Source organism: Archocentrus centrarchus, chromosome 17 (genome assembly GCF_007364275.1).
Source record: "Archocentrus centrarchus isolate MPI-CPG fArcCen1 chromosome 17, fArcCen1, whole genome shotgun sequence".
NCBI classification, from domain to species: domain Eukaryota; kingdom Metazoa; phylum Chordata; class Actinopteri; order Cichliformes; family Cichlidae; genus Archocentrus; species Archocentrus centrarchus.
In genome coordinates this window covers 4,910,143-4,916,106 of record NC_044362.1, presented here as the reverse complement: position 1 = coordinate 4,916,106, position 5,964 = coordinate 4,910,143, and positions in this window count along the sequence as shown.

The following is a 5,964-nucleotide window of genomic DNA, read 5'->3' as shown; positions in this document are numbered from 1 at the left end:
AAGATCTGGACGTCCCTCTGTACCTTCACATGTTGTGAAGGTGTGAGGAGCGAAGGGCAGTGCAAAGTATTTGTAGGCTCCAAATGTAAACCTTAATTGCCTGTGGTCTGGGTGTATAGCCACGTGAAAGTAAGCACCTGTTAGAGTGATAGTTGTAAACCAATCCCAGGGCATCTTGAACTTGTACATTTGCAGGTATTTGTTCAAGACCTGCAGATTGAGAATGGCCTCCCTCTTTTTTTTGAACAACAAAAAGGCGGCTATACCAACTTTTGTCCATGTCCAAAATGGAGACCACTCACAACAGCGTGTTTATCTCCTCCTTTAGTATTGCCATCACATTGTAGTAAACTGCTGCTATGGGTTACCAGTTACAGTTCTGGGCCAGGCCACCTGTACCCAGTAACCCATAACAGTGGTTCTTCCCCAACCTACAGAGATAAGGTGCAGGCTTGCCACTGAGGGAGGTGAGCAGCCAGCTGCTGGACCCACAGCACTAGGACCTTCTGGGGGTCCGAAGATAGACCTGTGCTACAACCTGCCAGGCGTGGAATTTGATTCGGCAGTGCTCTTGCTGGCAGCATACAAACAGCAGCATACAATGCCTGGTGGTAGTAGACAGCGGAACTGCAGGCCTGTGAGAGCTGGCCAAGAGCTTGGGCTTCGTATCACATCTGGGATGATATCGCGCAGAGCCTCTGTCTGCTTCTTCTTCAACTCCAATTTAGCCTAAATGGCTTTGAGAGATTACCCAAATAACCCATATGCTTCATCCAAGTAAATGGGCCTGTCCTTATCTAGGACATCAGAAAGGGTCAGCTACAAATTCTGCTGCGCCACTACTATTGAGGCCATCCCTCTGCCCAGGGAGGGTGCTGCACATCGGGACACACAGGGAATGTAATTGATGGTGACTCCAAAAAAAGAGACTTGGACAGCTGACGCAGCAGCGGTGCCACCCTGAACAAACCCTGAACCAATGACAACTGAATTGGACTGAATTCAATTTTATTTATATTGTGCCAAACAACAAACAGTCACCTCAAGGCGCTTTATATCATGAGGTAAAGACCCTACAATAATTACAGAGAAAACCCCAGCAATCAAAAAGCCCCCCTAAGAACAAGCACTTGGCGACAGTGGGAAGGAAAAAACTCCCTTTTTAGGCCAACACAAAGAGACAGACAATAGGCTCCAAATGCTTTTTCCGGGCTATTTTCTCTCCAACTTACAGGTTATCTTAAATTAACTTATTCCCCACTGCTGTGTAATCCATTAAAGAAACTGTAAATGTTATTAAGAAATGATCAGACAGGAGGGGGCTTTCAGGGAATACTGTTAAGTCTTCAGTTTCTATGCCATATGTCAGGACAAGATCCAGAGTATGATTAAAGTGGTGGGTGGGCTCCTTTACATTTTGAGAAAAGCCAATTGAATCTAATAATAGATTAAATGCAGTGTTGAGGCTGTCATTCTCAGCATCTACATGGATGTTAAAATCACCCACTATAATAATTTTATCTGAACTGAGCACTAAATCAGATAAAAAGTCTGAGAAATTAGACAGAAACTCTGAGTAAGGACCAGGTGGACGATAGATAATAACAAATAAAACAGGTTTTTGAGTCTTCCAATTAGGGTGGACAAGACTAAGAGTCAGGCTTTCAGAAGAATTAAAACTCTGTCTGGGTCTTTGACCCACTGCACCAGGACCTTCTGGGGGTCCGAAGATAGACTTCTGCTCCAACCTGACAGGTGTGGAATTTGATTCAGCAGTGCTCTTGCTGGCAGCATACAAATAAGGTGGAGTGGAAGATTGCTGCTACTCCTCCTCCTTGACCTGTGCTTTGGGCATTCTGACAGTTACTGTGACTTAGAGGTGTGGATTCATTTATTCATCCTGCTGTAACCAGGTTTCTGTAAGGCAGAATAAATCAATATGTTGATCAATTATTAAATCATTTACTAACAGGGACTGAGAAGAGAGAGACCTAATGTTGTAACAATCCACATTTAACTGTTTTACTCTTTGGTGCAGTTGAAGATGTTATATTGTTTTTCTTTGTGAATTTTTATGCCTAAATAGTTTTTTGCTGGTTTTTGGTTTGTTTGTTTTTTGGTTGTCTGGGAGCAGTCACCTTCTCTATGGGGATGGGGTTCTGGAGGGATGGCAGGAGGAGAGAAGCTGCAGAGAGGCTTGTAAGACTGCAACTCTGCTTCCTGGTCTCAACCCTGGGTAGTCAGGATTTAGGAGGGTTAATAAATTTGGCCAGATTTCTAGAAATGAGAGCTGCTCCATCCAAAGTGGGACGGATGCTGTCTCTCCCAACAAGACCAGGTTTTCCCCAGAAAGTTTCCCAATTAACTATAAATTCACATTGCAGGCTATGCACTGACTGAGCAGTACTGGCTAATACTAACAAGTGCGGTTGAGCTAACTGAAAGTAAGCACACAGCAGTGTGAACCAGCAGTAAGCTAGTTAGCCTGACTTGGTAGAGGTGTTCTTTATGAGGTGACGAGTGTAAGAACTGAGGGATGACTGAGATGACAGGGGTGTATATGTTCCCACATATGTCATCACAGGCCATCTGCTTTAAGGGCACACAAGGGGTTTTTTTTGGGGGGGGGGGGGGGGGGGTGGGTATCCCATACTATATGTGCGCTACAGAGTGAACTGACTGAAATGGACCATGAAAGAAGCTGAGTGCTTTTTTATTTTCTATTTAAAAAAACTGATACAAAATTACAATATTAGCAGCTGCACAAGCAAGGTTATTAACCATAAAGGAGACAGAACAAAGGTTTATAGGTTTAATTTATAGGTGTTAAATAACCCCATCTTATCATACAGAGCACTTCGCTCTCAGACTGCTGGCTTACTTGTGGCTCCTACAATAATTAAGAGTAGAACGGGAGGCAGAGCCTTCAGTATTCAGGCCCCTCTTTCTGTGGAACCAGCTTCCAGCTTGGTTTCAGGAGACAGACACCCTCTCTATTTTTGAGATTAGGCTTAAAACTTTCCTTTACGGTCAAGCTTACAGTTAGGGCTGGATCAGGTGACCCTGAACCATCCCTTAGTTATGCTGCTATAGGCCTAAACTGCTGGGGGGGGGGGTCCTTTTCTGCTATTGGCAAGTTCTTGGTCATGGGGGGGGTCATTTTGATTGTTGGGTTTTCTCTGTAAGTATTATAGGGTCGTTACCTTACAATATAAAACACATTGAGGCGTTTGTTGTGATTTGGTGCTATATAAATAAAATGGAATGAAATATTAGTGTGACATGGGTGAAACATTTGAAATGTGTGTACAAATCAGGGTTTTTATATTACTTTTTGAGTAGGTGACACATTAAGGCAGGTTACTTCCCCAACCAGATCAAAAAGTAGCCTGATAGCAGAGTTATCAAGTCTTTACACTCACTGTCATGTATAAACGAACTGGTACTTACACTGATCAAACATATCATTATGACCTGTTGAGGCATGGACTCCACTAGACCCCTGAAGGTGTGCTGTGGTATCTGCATCAAGATGTTATCAACAGGTCCTTTAAGTCCTGTAAAGCTGTGAGGTGGGGCCTCCATGGATCAGACTTGTTTGTCCAGCACATCCCACAGATGTTCAGTTGGACTGAGATCTGGGGAAGTTGAAGGCCAAGGCAAAACCTCTAACTTCTTGTTCTGCTCCTCAAACCATTCATGAACAAGCATTATCCTGCTGAAAGAGGCTAGAGCATTAGGGAATACTATTTCAATGAACATAGAATGCACATGGTCTGCAACAAGAAAACAAGACTCATCAGACCAGATCATCTATTTCCATTACTCTGTAGTCCAGTTCTGATGCTCACGTGCCCACTTTTTTGGCACCTTCGGCTGTGGGCAGGGGTCAGCATGGGCACCATGACTGGTCTGCACTCATACAACAAACTGCGATGTGCTGTGTATTCTGACACCTCTCTATCAGAACCTCCATTAACTTTTTCTGCAATTTGAGCTATAGTAGCTCATCTGTTGGATCGGACCCCATCAGCCAGCCTTCCCTCCCGACATGCATCAGTGAGCCTTGGCTACCCATGACCCTGTCACTGGTTCACTACTGTTCCTTCATTGAAGCACTTTTATACTGACCACTGCAGACCGGGAACTCCCCACAAGAGCTGCACTTTTGGAGATGCTCTGACCTAGTCATCTAGCCATCACAATTTGGTCCTCATCAAACTCACTCAAATCCCCACACTTGCCCATTTTTCATGCATTTTACACATCAATGTTGAAGACGATATGTTCACTTGCTCCCTAATATCTCACACCCACTAACAGAACCACCCTCCCCAACCTGCAGGACATTTATACCAAGCAGTGCATGTTAAGGGCTAAGAAGATCCTTGAACAGCCCAGCCACGCCGGACACTCTCTTCTCCCTGCTCCCATCACGCAGGTTGAAAGGCTGGAGAAGAGTTTTTACCCACAAGCCATCCATCTGCTCAACTCTGAGCTTTGAACTGGACGGTGTAAATTATTCTATTCTGTGGCACCTGCACTAAACCATGCCATGCACTTAATTACTCTCCAATCTCATTGTACATCCTGTATAATGACAATAAAGGGATTCTACTCTATTACTGACACAGCTGCAATAACATACCCTTGCATAAATACCAGTGACTACAATTTTATATTTTTGTACTCCAGATATGGATCCCTTCCTGGGAGAGTACCTCTGACCTTGCACTTAGTTTCCCCACGGTGCTCAAACAAAATCGACAGCCATGAAAAACCCACAACTGACCATAAAGCTCAAGCGTATAGCTAGAATCTAAACATTGTAATGTTCTATTTAATTATTACCTCGCCCACTGATAGGTGGAGAGGGTATGTTTTTGGTTGTGTTGGTCTGTCTGTTATCAGGAAAAGTCAGAAAATTATGAATGGATTTCAATGAAAACTTCTGGAGTTGTTAGGTGTGGTAAGAGAAACAATTGATTAAATTTTGGTGATGATCAGAATCACGACCTGGCTCCAAGAGTTTGTAAAACGATTCTTTACGGGGTGAGGTATGTGCTCTACTGAGTGAAACTGTATCCCAAAACATCACACGCACAGAGGGCTATAAAAATAAATAAAAAGTCTCTGTGCATGTGACGTTTGCGGCACACCTCTCTTTTGTAACATGCCAGTGTTAAAAAAAAGAAAAAAATTAGACTGATCCTTCAGTTTCCAACTAAGATGCAGTTTAACTCTCAATTCATGTATCACCTTAACACTGTGAATGTTCTGGAAACTTCTGGTCTACATGAATTTCAGTGCATCTTAACATTGGTCCGCTGCCTTTAATAAACAAAACCTGGGAGGTCACATTATTGCTGCCAGCATTCCCGTCAGATCTCCCAACTGCAGAAGGTTTGAGGTCAGGTGACCCTGGTGGAAACGACAGTGGGAACTCCTTTGATCTGCAAATCTTTGAGATGTTTTACCTCTCACTGTATATAAAAGATGGACGTAGCTGTCGTGACATCGCTCACTGTTAGCATTTGGCTGCCACCATGTTTGTTTTTTGAGGCCAGAAGTGAACAGGTTAGATGAGAGGGCGGACTGCTTACTTATGCACCGACACTAGCGTAGTAGCAGACTATTAAAACTAAACTCGCTAAAAGCACACATTTCTTGGATGGTCTGTACCTCAGAGCAGGCCGTGTTATTTCTCAGATGAATCCATTAAAATGCACCAAAAGGCAACAAACACAGCAGAGGGGTAAAGTTCAGTAACTTGGCCGCTCTGAGCTTGTTGTTTTGGAGGGTCTTCCTGTTAAAAAGGAGCTGCAGGCAGAACAAACACATGAAACTTGTTCGCTCGTGTCTTGGAAACGCGTCCTTTTTGTCTCTCGGCAGAAGTATGAAAAGGAGAGAATAGCCAAAAGAGGGAAAAGCTGAGAGAAAGAAGTGAGAGCAGAGAGACAGAAG